The sequence below is a fragment of the Hyperolius riggenbachi genome, chromosome 9 (genome assembly GCF_040937935.1).
Source record: "Hyperolius riggenbachi isolate aHypRig1 chromosome 9, aHypRig1.pri, whole genome shotgun sequence".
NCBI classification, from domain to species: domain Eukaryota; kingdom Metazoa; phylum Chordata; class Amphibia; order Anura; family Hyperoliidae; genus Hyperolius; species Hyperolius riggenbachi.
This window is the reverse complement of record NC_090654.1, coordinates 229,824,125-229,845,961: the sequence shown is the minus strand read 5'-3', so window position 1 is coordinate 229,845,961 and position 21,837 is coordinate 229,824,125. Positions and strand designations below refer to the sequence as shown.

At 44.8% G+C, this 21,837-nt stretch overlaps 1 protein-coding gene across 4 annotated transcripts in view; it reads left to right on the top strand.

The window, feature by feature from the left end:
- Nucleotides 1–21,837, top strand: part of NUMB (NUMB endocytic adaptor protein) — a 173,177-nt gene that overhangs the window by 32,961 nt on the left and 118,379 nt on the right. The window contains exon 1 of one of the 4 annotated variants that reach the window (XM_068254125.1): nt 6,735–6,816. The exons of the other annotated variants lie outside the window; for them this stretch is intronic. The gene's annotated coding sequence lies outside the window, so the exon portion shown is untranslated. Of the gene's footprint in view, nt 1–6,734; nt 6,817–21,837 lie in introns of those variants that run through there. 4 annotated transcript variants of the gene reach the window in all.

Here is a 21,837-nt window from a genome sequence, read left to right as displayed (position 1 = left end):
TGACAGCACTTCCCAGATGTTGCAGTATGCACGTTAGTCACTGTCTCCTGCCCCAGGACCACAACTTACTTTTTTAGTGGCACCAGTTAAAGGACAACTGACGTGAGAAGAATACAGAGACTGCCATATTTATTTCCTTTTAAACCATACCACTTGCCTGGCAGCTCTGCTGATCTATTTGGCTCCAGTAGTGTCTGAAGTACACTAGAAACAAGTATGCGGCTAACCTTGTCAGATGTTATTGTCAGAAACGCCTTATGTGCTGCAAGCTTGTTCAGGGTCTATGGCTAAAAGTATAAGAGGCAGAGGATCAGCAGGAAAGCCAGGCAACTGGTATTGTTTAAAAGGAAATAAATATGGTAGCCTCCATATCACTCTCGCTTAAGTTGTCCTATAATATCGTACTCTGCGGCTGAAAGAATGGTTGGGGGTGAATTAATCACTATGGAATTTAAGAACCAAAAGGAAATGTGTTGGATTTGGCTCCATTGGCAGATAGCTGGAAAAAAACCCCCACAAAGTTAGAAGCCAGCAATTTATTTTAAGAAGCCCCTGCTATTGTGCTTCTTGGAGTTTCTGGGATTTGTTAAGCCCTGGTTTATAGTTAATACTCTGCTTACCTATTGCCTCCCTCCCCCATCCCATATAACTTGCCCAAAGCACTTACTGGCAGAATATCTTGGTGATCCAGTGGCAGACTTACCGCCAGTGGGAGCTGTATACATTGCTCTGAGTTCTAGATATCTGTCAATGAAGGGAGCTCCACTAATACAGTAAAACCCACATTATTCGGCAAGAATGGTGATTTGCTGATGGCGGATTAGTGTAGTTTCTGGTTGCTTGAGTCAATGTTAAAAATAGGCCTAACTAAAAAACCAGTACTATTCTCCACACTGTATATTCTGTCACAAGTGTCTGCTGTGCATGAGGTACCCATCCTTAGATCCAATCTGTGTGGATTGTGTATCACCTTGCTGAGTAACACAGGGGCAGATGGCTTACTCACAAAGAAAACTGCTTGTAGGTTCCAATTATTCTTTAATTCAGTTGAGAATGTACAGGATACAAGATATCTTTGAGTTATCTTTGAGTTATAGAATCCTTAGTAATCTTTGAGTTAAACAATAATTCTACAGCCCTACTGCTCACTGAGGCTGGGACACTGACATCTAAAATGGAGAAGTCTGAGAACAGGGAGTGGCTAGTGGGGCATACTATGTAACTAAAAAGTGCAGGTAGAGAAAGTGCATACCAATACAAAGAAAAAGAAACCGGCTGTTGTGACAGCACACTGTATACTTACCATAAACTATTAATGTTGAAATACAGTAATTAAAAACAAATTAAGACAAAGGACAGACTTAATGTAACAGGGATTTGTTACTGTATAAAGAAGTGTAAAAGTAGATTTATGCATCCTGCAAGGCTGGGATTTTTCTATGGTTGCTTGAGAATTATGAATAACAGGAGTTTAAAGAGGAGCTGTCAGCCATACTATCGCAGAAAAAAACACAAAGTAGATACTTGCTCTACTTGCATAACATATCTATTGCACTGTCCACGTTTTGATCTTTCTACAGTAAAAAAAGAGATAATCCTTCTTAGCATTTCCCATTTCAACTGTGGCTATTTTGAAGCCAATCCTGATGTCATTTCCTCCCTTACTCTCCTCTGCCTGATTGGCTCGCCCTTCACTATAGAAAGTGCATTGTCTACGCATGAGACATATTGGCCAATCAAAGAGGAACAGAGGTGTGGGAGGGCAAAATAGGAGGGACAGAGGCTTCAGCCAATCAGGTTGCATTAGTTAAGTCTGAGGGGAAGTAGAGAAGCAAGAAAGGATAACCCAGCATGCCCTGCAACTTCCTTTTTGTGTATCAAATTTTGTGTGCACCAAACAAGTCGGTAAACTGGGGAATGATCATTTATCAACAGGAAAAGTAATAGCTATTTTAACTTTTGGATTGCCTGGTTAGCATCCTTATTACTTGTTTACCAGATAAACATAAAGAATTGATTTTATGCCCGACAGTTACACTTTAATTATTCCTGATCTCTGTGACCATTAGAGCTGGCAGTTTTGAATATACAGTAGGTAACTGGCTGGCTGCTATCGTGAATAAGCTCATCACCTGTATATTGCAACCTATATTTTCTAGAGGAAGTGGGAGCACAGGTCCTGCCAATGGATCACTCGGTGGCAAGGGCTGTATCAATGCTGTCAGTGGTAAAATGTCATCCTCTTCTCTCTCTGACTATTAAGGTTGCCATACATCTAGCAATTTCGCTGTACGATCGACCATTTGATTTTATAATTTAGATTGAAAGAGAATTTTTTTCCAGTATGCCCGATCGATAAAAAGTGGCTGATATGTCGAATCTAGTTGACTAACTTTGTCGATCGAGCAGGATGGAAGGTATCATTACATAAGAATAGGCTACTGTTCACCTATCATTCGATCAATACTGAATTGATTTTTACATTCAGAGCATGGAGGCACTAAATTGGTCAGATCGATTAGTGACAGACACAGAAAATTTACATTGCGCTTTTCTTCTGGCAGACTCAAAGTGCCAGAGCTGCTTCCACTAGTGCATGCTCTATAGGCAGTAGCAGTGTTAAGGTGGCCACTAACGGTCCAATTTCTAGCAAAAAATCGTTCGAGCGATCAAATTCTGATCGGATTGGTTGCAAATAATCTCCATTGGTGGACACAATCCATTATGAATGAGTGAAAAAAATGTAGTCCGAATGAATTTTCGTCGAACCAAAATCTGGATTTTCTTGTTGGTTGTGATAGATAGGAAGCAAAGATTGGTTCGTTGATGGTGTAGTGAACGATGTATTACAATATTTCACTTCCGATCAGAATTTCTGATCGCTCGAACGATTTTTCGCTAGAAATTGGACCGTTAGTGGCCAGCTTTAGGGAGTCTTGCCCAAGTTCTGCTCACTGAATAGGTGCTGGCTTACTGAACAGGAAGATCCGAGACTTCGACCCAGGTCTCCTGTGTCAGAGGCGGAGCCATTAACTAGTACACTATCCTAGAGGCCTGCATCAGGTCGGGTACCCGCGGGTTACCTCAAATGTGGGTCAAGTTTGGGTACCCGTTTTTGATTTTTATCGGGTAAAAAGTCTGTGGGTCGGGTGCGGGTACCAGATTCACCAGAAAACTGGTTGTGGGTCTGGTGTGGGTAGCAGGCCTGCGGGTGTGGGTCAGGTAGGACAATTTAGACCCGAGCAGGGCTTCGGGCCAGGTACCCAAGGGTTACCCAAAATGCGGGTCAGGTTCGGGTACCCACTTTGATTTAATCGGGTTGCAGGTCGGGTGCGGGTCTGCGGGTACGGGTACTAGATTTACAAGAATGCGGGTCTGAAAAATTAGACCCTCGCAGGCCTTTATACTCTCCAGGTAGTGAAGGTGAATCGCAAAGGATATTGCTTGTCGTGAGTGTGCAACTAATTGATCGACTTTCAATCAACCACACTTTAGATATTCTAATCGAGTTGACTGCTTAGTCGATTGAAGCAATATTGCTATATGCATGGCTACCTTAAGATATATATTTTTCTAATCATTTTTTTTTTTTTTTTTTTTTTTAGTTAACAGTGCAGAGTGGTTAAATAGTGAAATATTCTAGACATCTCTCTTCCCTTTTGGATAAATGCCTGGAGATCCAGAACTATACATTAGGGATCTTTCAAATACGAAGTGTGCTTCCATTGATAAAGATATATGCCTGAGGCTCCATTAAAGGAATACTATCGATTCACATATTTTTTTTCAATTGATACAGGAATTGTTTGGGAAGTGCTGCTAAGTACTGGTGTATACATTTTAGTAGCAACTTCTTTTACTGTTAGCAAAATACATTCAAAGTTTACTGACGCCAAAACTGACTGCTGACTGAGCCATGAGGAGAGGGGAAATCCCCCTCACACGTGATCAGTTAAGTCTGTGCAACTCTGTGTGTGACAGAGAGAGACAGGACACAGGAGCTGTAGCTGTTGGGAGCTTTGTTTCTGACTGAAGTGTCTGAAGAGAGCAAAGAAAATGTAACTAATTCTCTCTTTAATATTGTTTTTGCTATCAGAGTTTGATATGTTTGATATTTGCTTTCTGTAGTCTGATATGCAACTCTGGCTGTGCATTGAAGCAGACACCCCTTCTGCAATTGATTTGTCCCAATATAGCTAAATCCTACCCTCAATAAATTGCAGCTTTTGCCTCTGATATTTAACATGAAAAGTAGGAAAATGTTTACACAGCTACTTAGACATTATTTGTACATTGTCATTTTAGAACACTTGGGTATGGATAGTATTCCTTTAAAGAGACACTGTAACAACAAAAACCTCCCCTGGGGGGTACTCACCTCGGGTGGGGGAAGCCTCCGGATCCTAATGAGGCTTCCCACGCCGTCCTCTGTCCCACGGGTGTCTCGCTGCAGCCCTCCGAACAGCCGGCGACAGAGCCGACTGTAGCTTCAATATTTACCTTTGCTGGCTCCAGCGGGGGCGCTGTGGCTGCTTTCGGCACGGAAATAGACGGAAATACCCGATCTCCGTCGGGTCCGCTCTACTGCGCAGGCGCCGGAAACTTGCGCCTGCGCAGTAGAGCAGACCCGACGGCGATCGGGTATTTCCGTCTACTTCGGAGCCGACAGCCGTCAGAGCGCCTGCGCAGGAGCCAGGAAGGTAAATATTACGTCACTGCTGCACGGAGGGCTGCAGCAAGAACCCTGACGGATGGAGGACGGCGTGGGAAGCCTCATTAGGATCCGGAGGCTTCCCCCACCCGAGGTGAGTACCCCCCAGGGGACGTTTTATCGTTACAGTTCCTCTTTAAGTCTGTTTAGTCATATGGTTTGTTTGGGTTTTTTTTGTATAAATTTAATAAACTCCGGTCTTGATTTGTATCTGACCACCAGTTCCTCTTTCGGTACTAATTTAGTTGTGATTTATTTATTCAAATTACAGAAGTTAATTTTAAAGTAAAAATTGAACTTCAACTGAAAAATGTGTTTTAAACTTACTATGCACATGCCGAGGTATAGTTAAAAATAGTTTTTTAAAGGCAAGGCCCCAATTCCATGTGCCTCAATTAGCTTCCATAATGGATTTGGCACCTATTTCACATCCGTTTCCCCCTGATTGCTAATGATGGGGATTGGATTGAAATGTGCGGGAAAAAATGCTGCAGACGTAATTATTTTTTTCCCCCTGCCGCATGCAATTCGGATGCAGCCTATTGATTTTCATTAGGCTGTCATTTGGTATTTGGACATGGGACACTGCAAGAAATCACAAAATTGTTGGCAATCAGCCAAGCATTGTGTACAATGTATCCCTATGGGATCATTCACACTGCAGCGCTTGCTATTTGTGTAAATTGCAAACGAGCAGCATGCAGCATTTTTGGAGCAGTTGGGATGTGATTCTAATTTCACCAAAAGCAAGAAGTTTTGAATCTGGCTTTTACTGAAGGCTAACTCGGTACAACTCTGAAACTTGATGAAATTAGTATAAAGTGCTGTCCTTGTATAATCACCGTAAAATCACAATTGCAAATGTGAATGAGCCCTTACTGAAACCCCAGTACAGGAAGGATGAGCCTTGTACTTGGTTTTCACTTTGCTTTATTTTGGTATCATGGTTTCTACTGCATTACATGCCAAGAGCACTACAGTTTACGTCGTAGTAGTGGTAGGGTGGACTAAAAATATGTAGGACATAAAATACAAAATGGGCAGAAAATACCTGAGAGGGTGAGCTCTTTCATACTCGACAGGGAACACACTTGCTGTATTTGTGTGTTTGACGTTTAGGGCTCTTTTACATTAGAGCCGTTTTTCCTGCATTTAACGCAAAGTCAATACTTTGCGTTTACCAAGGTAAAATGAAAGTCCATAGACTTTCATTTTACCTTTCACACACGACGCTGCGTTTCGGTGCGTTGCGGTTCAACGCACCCGAGCGCGTCGAACCGCCGGGAGCCGACATTTTCCCGTCAGTTGTATTAATGGCTACCGCCGCTGATTGCGTTGCACCGCAGTATCCTGACGACACGCCACAGGCTATTCAACGCGTGCAGGAGAAGGGCTCCTGCGCACGTTATCTAATGTGAAAGAGCCCTTATGGCTAAACGCGCACTGCAGCACTAGCAATCGAAGCCAATTGGCTCACCCAGGAAACGCACATCGTTACCGTTTGCAATCCTACAGCGTTCTACTTTTTTTTTTGTTGTTGTTGTTTGCATTTACAGTGTATCCCGTCGCATACACAAAATCGTGAAACAAACGTGAAAGATTGCGGACAGAAAAACGCAATTTCAGGCGGGAACGTACTGCAGTGGAGATTCAGGGATCTCAGGGAAATACGTCCCTGCAAGGGTGTTCCATGCCCAGGTGACTTACTACTACATTATGTACTGTGCAGTACATAGTGAAAACCCTGAAGGACTTAACATATGGAGTGGAAAAAATGAAGGAAGTATTGGAGAGAAGGAGATATGGGTTAACGGCTATGTTGCATGTTATGTAATGTAATAAAAAAACGCAGTGATTATACTTCAAGTAGGTAATGTAAAATAGCTTTACAGGAAGCAAGGTCTGACAGTCTGCAAGATGTTTGGGTTTTCTCTGCGTTTGCCCCCTGGTGGTAATGTGCTGCAGGAAGCCTGAAAGCTTTGTGACATGCGGAGCATATCGTAGCCAGTTCCGGAAACTACTGCTAGATCACAGAATCTGTACTGGCTGACAGCACGGAGAGGGGAGCAACGCTGCGGACACAGGATTTATGGTGGCAATCAACAGTAAGCATTAGAGATGTGATATCAAATTTGCCTAGGCAGTTTCTTCTGCTGTACACTGAGCGTCAGTTCCCCTGGGCTGAACAGGAACTTTGCACAGACTAATCAGATATGGAAGATTAATTATTGAGGTCTAATTGATCAGCTGTCAGGTAATCGTAATTTTCTCTGCTACGTGACAGTGATTTTTATACGTTGGTACTTAAAATAGAATCACAACAATTTTTATCTATCTGTGTATGGACAGTTTTAGAGCTATGCAATAATAGTGGCTTTCTCATCTTGGATGGACTATGGTGTAATTTTGTTATTGCTGTATTTTCAGGAAAAAGCCTATAGACTGGTAAGGAATTGTAAAATAATGGCTTATTTACTGGTACATGTGAATAGGGTCTATGCATAGTGTACAGTTTATCTTATGTTTATGATGTGATTATTTGTTTAGCTATATATATGGCAGAGTATTGTTTTACAGTTTCTATTTTTCACAGTTATATATTGCTGAAATTCCTGCTATCATCAAATTTCTTGTCCTGGGGACGTCAGCAACCTTAGTTCCAGTGTATTAAATACGCTAATGTTTGTAAAGTGCCTGCTTCCTGAACATGGCCGGTATCACATCCCCCCCCCCCCCTCCCCCAAACACCTTGTGAAATTTGTACCCCCCAGGCCTGTGGTGAGTGTTGAAGCGGTGCTTAAACTCCCTGGCACTATGATTATTTCCAGATTTAGGGTCTAAAAGCCATGCAATTCTTCACAAGCATTTTAGACCCTAAATACCAGACAAAAAAAAAAAAACATACGTACCACAGAGAGATCTGCAGCAGCTCCTGCATATAATGCTACAAACACACTTGAGATAAAAGTCTTTGGATAAGGCAAGATCACAGACCAATTTTACCCCATTCCATGTAGTATGAGAGCCATACCTACACAGTCTAGTCTATTGAGCTGAACTCCTCATCAGATAAAATCTTTGCAAGATGCTGCACACAAAGATACTGTACACATTCAACAGATCAGTTCCTGCAAAAGATCCGTTCCTGCAAAATGCATTCATAGTCTATCATATCTGCAGATCCTCATTCACACCTTGTTTAACAGACATTCATCTGCAGATCAGATCCAACAGGATGGATCTTCAGATCTGCAGATGATTGTCAGATCTGCAGATGAATGTCTGTCATGCCTAGTACACACCATACAATTTTCTGTAAAGGTAAATCAGATTCGACCAACAGATTGATTCCTCTTTGATCGAATCTGATCAGAGAGGGATCATACGGCTCCCTTTACTGCAAACAGATTGTGAATCGATTTCAGCATTAAGCCGATCACAATCTGTGAAGCTGCTGCCCCTTCTCCTCCCCCCACATACATTACCTGTTCCGGCTGGCCCGAGTCCCCCTCTGTCCCCGTGGCTTCTTCTCCGCGCAGAGTTCCCGACTGTCCGCAGCTTCATTGAACTGCCTGTCCGGGGAAACTTAGACAGTAGAGGGTGCTCTACTGTTAAACTTCCTGCCGGGACAGGAAGTTCAATGAAGTTGCAGCCAGTCCGGAACCCAGCGCGGAGAAGAAGCTGCGGGGACAGAGGGGGACTCGCGCCGGCCGGAGCAGGTAATGTATTGCCGCTAGCGTCGGTCGTTGGGCGTTCGAACGCCGCTATCGACGCACTCCCGACCTGGCGGCGATCAACCAAAATCTTCCGCAAGGATGGATTGACGGGAACGATTGATTTCGGACGGAAATCGATCACTCTGTCAGCGTTTACGCAACGATTTCACAGCAGATTCGATCACAGTGATCAACTCTGCTGTATATCGGCGGGAAAATCGTTAGGTGTATGGGTCCCTTATGCCTGGCATACACGGGTCGATCCGGCGGCCGATTAGCCGCCGGATCAACTCCCGCCGCGTCCCTGCTTGTCCGCGCTGATCGATTCCGGCTCATCCCCGCCGGCGCTCCTTATCAGCCGCTCGATTCACCGCTATTGTCCGCCGGTGGGAATCGTCATCGGACCTGTCGGATATTATCAATTGAGCCATCAGCGGCTCGATTGATGAGAAAAAAACTTGCCGTGTATGCCTAGCATTAAGATTTTCTGTTATATTTACCTGCCATGTTGGAAATGATCTATCTAACCATCTATCTGCCTAGCAATTAGGCATTGTTCTACTCAGCAGGAGATAACCAGAAGACAACGCACCAGAGGTAATGACCATTCTCTACCAGTACTATACAGAAAATAATCTAATTACAGAAAATCAAACAGAAAATTGTATGGTGTGTACTAGGCATTAAACAAGGTGTGTATTGAGATCTGCAGATATCCTAGACCAGTGATGGCTAACCTTGGCACTCCAGCTGTGGTGGAACTGCATGTCTCATGAGGCATTGCAATACTCTGACAGCTCTAAGCATAACTCAGGGAGGTAGAGGCATGATGGGATTTGTAGTTTTGTCACAGCTGGAGTGCCAAGGTTAGCCATCACTGTCATAGACTATGAATGCATTTTGCATGAACAGATCTTTTGCAGATACTGATCTTTTGAATGTATATGGCATCTTTGTGTGCAGCATCTTGCAAAGATTTTATCTGATGGGGAGTTCAGCTCAATAGACTAGACTGTGTAGGTATGGCTCTCATACTACATGGAATGGGGTAAAATTGGTCTGTGATCTTGCCTTTTCTAAAGACTTTTATCTCAAGTGTGTGTATGTAGCATAACTCGCTCAGGAAGGGGATTACCGCTCCAAGCTGCAGATTTCTGTCCCGAGCCTGACTTGGGATTATCGCTAAGGAGGTTAAAGTAAACCTGTAACAGAAAAAGTATACTTACCTCGGGACGAAAAAGTCTCTGGATCCTAAAGAGGCTTCCCCATCCTCCTTAGGCAGACCAGGCACCTTGCGCCTGCACACTAGAGCGGACCTGTTAGAGCTCTGCTATTTCCATCGGAGCTGCAAGTGCGCCAGCGTGAGGCTGTGACATATGCGCAGTCACATTGGTAGACAGCGGTGGGGCAGAGCCCAAATTGCCGTTAGGCTCCCTGCACACTGCATGCAATTCTGATTCCGCTTTTTAATCGGTTTTTACATCAGATTCCGATTTTTTTTTTTAATCTTTACTGCATGCTGCATTTTTTGAACCGTTTTTCTGTTGAATGTATTCAGGGAAAATCGGAATTTAAAATCGGAAACGGAATTGGAAAACTGATTTGCAGTGTGCAGGGAGCCTCATAGTGTTTGCAGCTGTTTGTAAAATCTCTGTAAAAGGATGCATATCTCCGTAGAGACGTTACCATAACTGTTTTGAAATAACGTTCGTTTTGCTATCTCTAGAAAGGTTGTCAAATCGACCCTTTTTTCCTACAGGATTTATCTAGTTAGAATTGGCGTATTCGCACGCTTTTTTGCGAATTGGTGGCAGCGACCTGTTCTCTATATGAGATCACAGATTATATCGATTGTACATATAATTGAAATTGGACTGTGTGGACTCACCAACCAATCCAAAAGGTTACTTGGCCTGCAGTGCTGACAGCCTTCAGGATTCCCTCAGGGTCTGAGGCGTTATGGTAAACTGCAGCAAAGAGAACAGGAATTGGTGGGTCACTGCGCATACGTCACAGAGGCGCATCACAGGATTGTTATGGTTCTGAAGGCAGATGACGTACCACCGACAACCTTGTCGGTGGATTTTCAGGGGGTGTTAGCGCTGGAAAGGGGGTGCTGAGTAGGACTGGGAAGCTTCTATAGGATCCAGAGGCTACCCTCTCTTGAGGCAAGTATCCCCTAGGGGCACTTTTTTTCTCACAGGTACTCTTTAAGCTCGCCGGTCTGCTGGTGTGCTCCTCCTATGTCTTCTCTCCATTGTCCCTAGGCGCCTGTATCCCGTGAGCACGCACTTGCCACTATGTCACGGGGTATGGAGAGAAGACGCAGGATGCCAATGTTGATCATAAGATTGATCGTAATTACAATTGATAGTCAAATTGTATTGTGTATGGTCAGCTTAGTGTACCCGAGGCAAACCTCCGGTTAAAGAGACTTAATTGCCTAAGAAGAGGGAAGCCTCTGGGTCCTATAGAGGCGTCCCATGCCGTCCTCCAGTCCCCTGTTGCCGAAGAAAACAGAAGAAGGCTTGCAGGTAACATCGGGACCACACTTCTTTTTTCAGACAATGGGCGCAGCCATACTGTGCCTGTGCGAGTTCTGCTGAGCCTGTACAGTAAGCTGGAGCTGTTTGTGCTTGTGCCAGAAGAAGGGCCCCGATGTCCCAGAGTGTCCCAGCGAGCGGCCGCGTGGAGGACACTGGAAGCCTCTAAAGGATCCATAGGCTCCCCTCTTCTGAAGTTTTTTTTTTTTTTTTTTTTTTTACCTTGGCTTTCCTTTGAGGTGATGTCTTTCCTCCTTGGCAGCGTTAACACACCTGAATGCTCTTTTGCTTTTGGCAGTTGGAAACAGCTGTAACACAGTAAAACAGCTGTTATCTCCCACAATGCAACGAGGTTCACAGACAGGAAACTGCCAGGACCACGGTCCTCAGAGCTTCCTGTGGGATGGGGTTCACCACATCAACCATACAGAGCCCCCTGTACCGTTTGTGAAAAGGAATAGATTTCTCATGTAAAAGTATCGGCTATTGATTGGGATGAAGTTCAATTCTTGGTCACGGTTTCTCTTTCAGTCTGCTGGTTTCTTCCGAGGTTGTATTTATGTAACTTTAGGACCAGCTAAATACCAGTTGTTTTTTTTTTTTTGTAATCTCCGATTTTCTTCTTTATCACTTCGTTTCTCACTGGCTTATAGATTTACAGTGGCGTGTTGTTGCACATGGGATGTGGACATTTCGCTTACTCGCTTACCGAATACTGATTTTTGTTGGAAAAAAAATGTATACATATGGTGTTTTGTGGAGCTTTAATCCTATGGAATCCAGCGGTCTACTGCATTGAAGTGCAGTTGAGGTGAAAAGCAATAAGCAGAACCACAATGTCCTTTGTTTTACCCACTTCATGATCTTCAGGGCTAGTTCACAGTGCAGTTCTCAGTTGTGCTGCAGAATAATTCTGCTTGTCACCTCACTGCCCATACAATCCTATGTGGCTGTTCACAGTAAAAAAAAAAAAAGCATTGTAACTGATTTATTGCGTTATTCTAACTCTCTGCCTGCCGGCTTTGCATTAAAGTTTGTGTCCAGTCTCCTTGCACTTCACTATCATTTGAACGCATTATAACGCATACGTTATGGAACTGATCATTATGAATTCCATCGCCCAACTGCACCATCCTGTCACTCTGGAGTCCAGGGCAACATTATTATTATTATTTAGTATTTATATAGCGCCGACATCTGCAGCGCTGACAGTGAGTGTTAGAGGAGCCAGACTCCCGAATTCCTATGCAGAATTTTTTGCACAGCAGCAAGCAGATCTTTGCCTCAGAGCAAACATTGCCTTGACAAAGGGGCCTTACGCGGCTCCGAAACGTTGGCCATATTTTTACATGGAACTAATAAAGATTGATTTTGGATGTACCAGCTTTCTTGTTGAATACTGCAAAGAGGGCGTCATCCCTCTTTTCAGTTGTTGCACTCTCCCCCTAAAGACTATGGGTTTAATCCATTAGTGAGTGCGAGTCAATACTTCCAATAAGATGCCTAATAAAGTCTGTATAATATCAAAAAGTGAACAGGTGCATTTATACACTAAGATAAAATAATGCTAGCATAAGTAAACATGGAATGAGCATGCTGCCCATATATCAATGTACAACACCGGTTTTTGTTTGTTTTTTAATTTTTCCCTGAAGTTCTTTTAAACTTCAGTGATGGAGCTAAAATACAGTTCAGGAGGTTAACTAGAGATACTTTCACCTACAATCTGCACAGACTGCAGTGTTCTCCCCAGGCTCTTTTAGCCGGGTGCTCCACCCGGCTAGATTTGATGACCACCCGGCTGTCATCGGCTCACTTCCTCACCTCCTCCTATGCTGTAAGCACAGTTGCCCTGCATTTTCAACTTGCCCCACCCGGCTACTTTTTCATGCCACCCGGCTGGAAAAAAATTATGGGGAGAACACTGGACTGGTACAAGTGAAGTCTGCACATAGATTACAGTGGAAGAGGAGTCTGTCCTAACCACTGTTTTCACTGTATTTGGCATCACTGGGGTAAGTGGTTCATGTTAATCAGCTGTGAACAGAACCTGTTTTCTCCCGGAAGACTGTTTTCTCATAATGTCTGTACCAGGTTTCTTTAAAAGAGCAAGATTGTTTGTTACGAATTTATCTTTTCTGTAGATCTGCTTTAGTTGCCTAATTATGGTTTTTTGGAGGCAACAATTTTGCTTTCTTCTGCATCCAGTATGACCAGTTAAGCAGATTACCTCTAGATAATTTAGGCTAGGTTGAGTTAATACAGTGGGCTTCTGTAGTGATAAGTATTTAATATTTATATAGCGCTGATACATTTCACATTGCTTAACATAGTATATAGTCTTGTCACCAGCTGTTTCATCAGAAGGGCTGGCGATGTACTACTACCATAGTTATGTTATATCAAATGGATCAGATAGTAATGCCTTCTGCCACCTCTAGCTTTGTGTCAATTGATACAAAAAAAGCTATGTGGCTGTTACTGATAAATATGATGGCCTTCCTCGTTCAATGTTGGACTGTACACACTCTAAATGGTTTTAGAGTGTGTACATTGGATCCCCAGATTTCACCTTGATGCATCGGCAAGCGATTTGCCAGACAGATCCTCTTGACCCAGAGCAGCCTAAAGGACATTGTTCTCCTACTCAGCCCACACCCTCCATGGCACTCTGCATCAGTGCACTATGGTTTTGAGTTTAATCTCCTTAAAGGACTTACGAGGCCAAGTCCATCAAAAAAAATAAAAAAAAGTTAGCTACCTTGCTCAGCTTGTAAGGCACGGAGGACGCCGTCCGCACCCTCCGTGCCGTTCCGCCTGGTCCCCGCCGCTGCACAGCCCCCCGAACGGTCCCCGACCGCGCGGCCCGGGTCGGGCTCCCCAGCCTGTACCAAGATGGCCGGCGGAGCTGGCCGCGGCTGCGCAGTCCGCATAGCCGCGAGTGCGGCTGCGCAGCTCTAAGGCCAACCCCCCGATCCACGCTACTGTTGCGTGGATCGGGGGGTTGGCCTTAGAGCTGCGCAGCCGCACTGGCGGCTATGCGGACTGCGCAGCCGCGGCCAGCTCCGCCGGCCATCTTGGTAAGGGCTGGGGAGCCCGACCCGGGCCGCGCGGTCGGGGACCGTTCGGGGGGCTGTGCAGCGGCGGGGACCAGGCGGAACGGCACGGAGGGCGCGGACGGCGTCCTCCGTGCCTTACAAGCTGAGCAAGGTAGCTAACTTTTTTTTATTTTTTTTGATGGACTTGGCCTCGTAAGTCCTTTAAAGTGGATCCGAGGTGAACTTTTACACATTGCATAATTGTGTTCCTTTCCTATTGTTTATAAAGCATTCCTCAAGCCAAATACTTTTTTGTTTTTGTTTTAGTACTCTAATTCCCTATAAACTAAAAAAGCCACACCCACAGGCTTTCAGAGAGCCAAGGCAGTAGCAAGGGCTCATGGGAGCTCAGTCTGGGCAGGAGGAGGGGGAGGTGTTACTAGCCATTGATTTCAGAGGCAGAAGGGAGGAGGAGAGGGGATTAGGCTGATGGCTCTGTCTAATGTTTACAAATAACATGGCTGCTGTCATTGTATCACAGGAATAAATAATCATATTCTATTAAAACTGTTTGCAGCTAGATTTGCTATGTAAACCATCTAAACTTTAGATAAGATATATAGACAAGTTACTTGTTTATAGTTAGTTTTTCATCTCGGATCCGCTTTAAGCCCACACAAGTCACAGCTCTCCTGAGCTGTGTGCCATTACAGCGATATCGGAAACCACCAGCGGGGAGTGAAGACGGGCTAGGGGAGAGGAACTGCCACTTCCTCCCTGCCCATATTTGATGTACTACTCAGTCGGAGATTACGACTGAGCAGAGCGGGGGTCACAAGGGACGCTGTAGGGTGCTCTGCCTTATGTCACAGCACTGCACGTAAATTAAGATTAAAAGGTTAAAAAATATCTCGTGCAGGGGTACTCTAAACTTTCCGCACGCTTAACAGATTGTTCTAAGGTATGTACACAGTTTTGCATGTTCCCTCCATTCCGTGCATTTCAGTGGTACCATCCACATTTGTGATATGAATGGCAGCCGCCGGAAAGATACGTAGAGGGCACACTTCTTTCGCGCACACTGGCCGCGACTGGCTGAAGTTACGGGACCCGGTACCGAAGAGGGAGACGTCTAAGGACGTCGACGTGGGAGTGATCCGTGCGCATGGGGCTAGAGGAATCCCCAGGTAGGTATAAAACTTTTATGATCTCAGCTTTGGTTTCAGTGGCCGCGCATGTGCGGCTTCTTGCTACTATGCATGTGCAGGCGGGCTCAGTCAGTTATCGCCGGCACTTAAACCAGGAAGAGGAGCTGTGTGGCCCCGATGTAATTAGCGACAATGCATTGTCACTAATCTTCCGAGGAGCCACGCTCAGCAACGGAGGACCAAGGAATAGCGAGGGAAGTTTTATTAGTATCCGGAGTCTTCCCTGTCTTAAAGGTAAGCATCTGATTTTGTACCCGAACTTCGGCTCAGGTACACTTTAAGAGCCCTTTCCTCTGCAAACCCCAATCACGCTGCAATTCTGATCGTGAAAAAAGCAGCTTTTCTTTTAAATGTGATTTCCTGTGTTTTGCATTGCAATTTCGATTTTCAGGGGAGGAGAGAGGTTGGGGCATCACACCACACAAGGAGCAAAAGTCGCATTCTGTTGTGCTTGCAATTCCATTTCCGTGCTCTCCCACAGACTAATACTTAAGTGCAGTCGCAGGAAAACTGCAGCAGGCAGGTAAAAATCCCATCACACCTGATCACTACAGTGGAAAAGGGGCATGGCAATTATAGTGATAATCACGGGGCCCCTGCTATCTCGGAAAAACTGCAAAAATGTTGTTACTATTTTTCGAATTGCAACACTGCCAGTGGAAAGGTGTGAATTAGAGTTGTTTCATACTGCAAACGCAAAACACAGTGCAGTTTTACTGCGATTGCGTTTTTGCAATTTTTACTAGCATTCAGATCGCACTAATATGAAAGTGTGCCTGCAATTTTCATTATTTTGCTGATGTCCTTGCCTTTTGCAATTTGCATGCGATTGGAAATGGACTGCAAAATGCAGCAAATCATGTGTCATATAAAACAGCCCTCACTGCACAGCACTATCCTCTGTCATGAATAGACAGTGAAAATGCTCAGAAATATGCAGGCCTGGCGCTTACCATACACTATTAATATTTTAATAGATTAGATGTTAGATTTTGATTCAGGCCCTGTTCACAGTGCTCAGTTGTGTTGCAGAATGATTCTGCATGTCCACTCACTGCCCAAACAATTCTATGGTGATGTTCACAGTACTGGGTTGTAATTGATTGCGTTATTGAACTTATTCTAACTCACAGCATGCAAGCTTTGTAATAAAGTCTATGTCCAGTCTCCATTGCAGTTCAGTCATTGTAACGCATCATTACGTGTGCGTTATGCAACTGACCACTGTAAACCTAACCTAAAGCATTTTATCTTATGAACCTGTATTAAAAATGAAGGCTTACTGAGTGATCATTCCTGATCAAAGTATGGATTGATTTCTAATCAGAAAGGACTTTCTTTTGTCAGATTGATGATGGCGAGCTAGTCTGGGGTGCAGGGGGAAGATTTACAGTCCCATATCTTTGTACTCCACCATTCTATGCAAAGATCACGGTGGCCATAATCGGATAGATATTGGATGTCTGATGGTGGATTGAGTGTATCCAGGCCAACAACCGTTATCAATAAGAAGTCAATCAATTCTATCTTTTTTTTATCTAAAGGCTTATCTAATAACATATGGTGGCCTTTAGTCACAGAACAGTTTTGTCACTTTGGAAAGATGCTGGATGTGAAACTGGGACAAATGGGAGGCGGTGCTGTTCTACCGGAATAGGCTGTTGTAAAAACACTCAGTGCCAGGGTCATATGACACCTGTCTTTCCCAAGCTTGTTGATGCTTGTAGCCAGAAATATGTTTAGATAGATTTTTATCTCTTCATATAAACATGACACTGTTTTACTGTTTCTCTAGCCGCAGTTTGTGTTGCTATTTTGGTGTTGCCTTTTGTCCACACACAGTTGATCTTGTTTCTTGCCTCCTTTCTGGAAATTATAGAGGTAATTAGAGCTCTGATTCCCCTTGTTTGCCATGTGCCTCAGTGTGTAATTAGTCCCCAAGGGATATTACTGCTTAAATCAATTGGTATGCATTGAAACGCAGCAGTGTACTGAGCTGCTTGTAATATCTGGATCGTGTCACTTTAGTACAGGGCTGGTGCTGTGTGGGCCTCAGCAGAGGGAGGGATTAGCTGGTCTCATGCACCAGACTATGGAAAGCCTATAAATTGTCTCCTATAACATCTGGAAAAAGCCTCCTGTAGTGAAGTCATTGATCTACAGTGACAGGAAAGGTAGCTTTGAGGTATGTTGGGTGCATATTACATGGCCTACTGCATCATGGTATTTTAGTCAGATTTATAATCTAGAATTCCTCGGAGTAATGTTCAGTGATATCTGCATTAGAAAGAGTGAACTAAGACTGGTCCCCGCTATACTGTAAAAGAAAAAGTTGCACACTTTTGCCCTTCGGATACATGGAGCTAACAAAAGGGAGAGTGGTTTACTCACCTGGGACTTCTTTCCCACTCCTAGCAGCCTTATCTGTCCAGCATCAATGTTCTGCTGTTCTCCAGGCCGGCACTGTCCCCTCTGTAAGATCAGAATCCACGCCTGGGTTGTAGTCTTTGGCGCATGTGAAAAACGGCATGTTTTCTGCCAAAAAGCTGTATTAAAAAAGCTGAGTAAATTGTGGCCTGGCAGAAAGGGAAAACAAGTTTAAATTTATTTTTCTTAAAATTTCAAACTCAAAATCCTATTATACTCAATGCATACTAGACCCTTACTTGACACATTAGGTAAGTTACAGGCAAATATTTCATGAAAATTGTGAACCTCTTTTTGCACAGAAGTCCAACAGAAATTGTACGCTAGGGATGTTAAATATGGGCATACACTACATAATGTTCATTCCACGATTTAGTGTAGTGTTACCACATCTATGTAGTATTACAGGCAACAGATTGATACTTTCAACTTGAGTCTCATAAACACACACACACACACACTACACTCTCTTCTTGGCTGAGGAGGCAGGTCAGAGAATCTTTACTGCCAAGGTCTCTTATGGCATGCTGGATCTGCAAGCAGTAATAGTTGGCCAACTCCATTGTTTCCCTATGGGCCAGTTCACACTATAGAGCGGATGCAAAACGGAAACGGTAAGTGCATCCACTAGGCTGATGCTCTCCATCCATTTTACAGCGACTTGCAACAAATGTCCCCCTCCGCTCCTGCGTTGATCACCTGTCCCACTGCTGCTGCTTGGGCTGTCCATATTTAGCCCACTAATCATGGGGCTCTCCATAAGCCGCATTAGGCCAATTCTCCCCAGCAACAGGGAGAATTTTCATTGGTCCACCATGAACCATTGAGAATTCTCCCTGTTGCTGAGGCTTCCCATTAGTCTTTTGCAGCCCAGTGGACATCCCCGTGCTTCTGCTGGTCCGGGCTGTGTAGGAGGGGCCAAGCTGCGGCAATCAGCGACGGAACATGTGAGTTTTAAGTCACTCCGGCGATTAGAAATGGGCTAAGCAGACACCCCAACTAGCCTAGTGAGAACAGATAATGGCCTCAATTCACTAAGCTTATCTCCTGTCTAATAACGTTTCTAGTTTTGTCACCATGGTGATAAGGCTTGTAATATTCAGGAAACATTTTACCTTAGGCAAACCTAAAGTTAACTCTTCTGTCTTTACGTTAACGTTTCAATCCTTAAAATAACTACAGAATGAGACAGGCTGTTAATTAACTGCATGGGAAAATAACTACAGAGGTAACTTAAGGAATGGAGAGATAAGATAACTCTCTCACTGTGTGGAGGTAAATTTTCTCTTGCCTTATCTCCAGCATGATCTTAGTGAATTGAGGCCATTGTCCGTTCTCATAGGCTTGCATTGCACAAATTTTCCCTGTCCAGTCTGGAAAAATGTGCCAAGTTCGGACTCTGCATTCTGCTTGTTGATACTTTTGTCACCTGTAAGATCTAGTTCCATCTTCATCGGCGACACAAATTGTGGCCAAATTGTGTGAGTGTGACACCTAATTGTTTAGGTAAACATGGAAGACCTAAAGGGAAGTAATAAAATTGTATAATTAAAGCTGCTTACACATACTTTTTAAAGCCTATGGTACATGAAGTTAATCTGTAAGACTATGAAATAAATGTGTATGTACAGTCCAAATATTTATTGTACTTATAAGGCGCCAACATATACCGCAGCGCTGGACATTAGTTTAGGTTACAGACAATATTTATGGGTGACATACAGCAAAATGACAATACATGAATACAAGAAAGACCAGATCATGAGTACAAGGTAATGCTTAGTCAGTCACTGGATGGGAGCATGGAGATTAGGCAAGTTAGGTTCACTCAGATGCATAGCATGGGTTCACAGTAATGGAGGTGCATGATCAGGTAGGACACAAAAAGAGGAGGACCCTACCCAAAGGCTTACAATCTAGAGGGAGAGGTAGGGGCACGAAAGGTAGAGGACCAGAGTTCAGCTGTGGGTTTAGAGCACTTGTGAAGGGTAGTAGGCCAGAGTAAAAAGGTGAGTTTTGAGGGATTTCTTGAAGATGTTGAAGGAGGGGGCAGCCCTAATGGGTGGAGGTAGGGAGTTCCATAGTGTTGGAGCAGCTCTTGAGAAGTCCTGGAGGCGTGCATGGGACTGGGTGATGCGGGGGGGCGGTTAGGCGAAGTTCATTGGAAGAGCTGAGTGAGCGGCTAGGTGTGTACCTCTGAGTAAGATCGGAAATGTAGGTTGGACAGGTTTTGTGGACAGATTTGTAGGTCAGACACAGTATCTTGAATCTGATTCTGGACTGGATAGGAAGCCAGTGGAGGGATTCAAGGAGGGGATCTGCCGTGGTGGAGCGATGGGAGCAGTGGATAATTCTGGCTGCCGCATTCATGATGGACTGCAGTGGGGCTGTTCAGGTCATAGGGAGACCAGACAGCAGGGCATTGCAGTAGTCAAGGCGGGAAATTATAAGGGCATGGATGAGGAGTTAGGTGGTGGCAGAGGTCAGGAAAGGGTGAATCTTACAGATGTTACGAAGGTGGAAGCTGCAGGACTTTGTGAGGTTTTGGATGTGGGGAGTGAAGGAGAGTGCGGAGTCCAGGGTGACACCCAGACAGCGGGCTTGAGAGGTAGGGCGAATGGTAGTGTGGTTAACAGTGACATGCACATCTGGGAGGTTCAAGGATGGCCAGGGTGGGAAGATCTTAAATTCCGTTTTGTCTAGATTTAGTTTCAGGAACCTAGCGGACATCCAGGAGGAGATGGCTGATAGGCAGGAGGAGACCTTGTCCATGGTAGTGGTGGATATGTCAGGGGTGTGGAGGTAGATCTGGGTATCATCTGCATACAGATGATAGTTAAAACCCATGGAGGAGATAACCTTGCCAATGGAGGATGTGTATAGGGTGAACAGTATGAGGCCGAGGACCGAACCTTGGGGGACTCCCACCGAGAGGTGGTTGGGGGTGGACAAGGACTCATTGAAGGCGGTTGTGAAGGAGTGGTTGGAGAGGTAGGATGAAAGCCAGGACAGGGCGAGATCGTGAATGCCCATGGACTGGTGGAGTAGGGGATGATCTACTGTGTCAAAAGCTGCTGAAAGGTGAACGAGGAGGAGAATGGAGTATTTACCTTCAGCTTTAGCTAAGTCAAGGTCATTGACCACTTTGAGAGCAGTTTTGGTTGAGTGGGCAGGCCGAAATCCAGATTGCTGTGGGTCTAGCAGTGAGTTGGCATTGAGGTACTGGGTCAGGCGTTTGTGAACCAGAGGAGTTTTGAGGCAAAGGGGGAGGACGGTAGTTGGAGGGTAGCGAGGGGTCGAGAGAGGGTTTCTTGAGCAGGGGTAGTACAGTGGCCTGCTTAAAGTCTGAGGGGAAGGTGCCTGTGGATAGGGAGAGGTTGAACAGGGTAGTGAGGACTAGGGCCAATTCCATGAAGTGAGGCTGGAGTAAATTAGAAGGGATGGGGTCAAAGGGGGGGGGGGAGTAGTGGTATGGGAAGTCTGCAGTAGGTGGTTGACTTTCTCGGTGGTAGTAGGAGTGAAGGATGTGAGGGGAGGATAGGGTAGAGGAGGAGCTGGTTGGGAGGTGGAGATTGGATATTTCCTGGTGGATGGAGACAATTTTGTTGGTGAAGTGTGTGGCTAAATCTGTGGCAGAGAGAGAGGAAAAGGAGTGTGTGTGTGTGTGTGTGGGGGGGGGGGGGGGTTAAGCAGGGAGTTGAAAGTGGCAAAAAGACTCCGGGGGTGGAAGCTTGTGCTCCGATGAGCTTGGTAAAGTATTCCTGCTTCGCATGAGCAAGGGCAGTGGGGAACTGCAGCAGGTTGGTCTTGTACTGTAGGAAATCCTGGTTAAGTCTTCTTTTCCTCCATTTCTGTTCAGTGGCGCATGTTTTCCTCTGGAAAAGTACTTTCTTAGAACTTGATTTCTTTTCAGTGTAAGGGTTAATAATTCAGGGCTGTAAATGATTTTCCCTGCAGTTGTTCTTCTGGCCCGGCCGTGGCTGTGCCCGTGCAGTAGCACGGAGCTGCTCATGCACGAGTGGCTCTGGCTTTCTGTGGGGGTGTTCCCTACCTAGAAGAGGGCGATCCCGATCAGATTACCGAGAAGCCGTGAGGAAAGCCTCATTAGGATCCAGAGGCTGCTCCCTTTTTAGGTAAATATGATTTTGTGCTTCGGTTTCGGTACACTTTTTAAAGCCACTCTACATTTCAGCT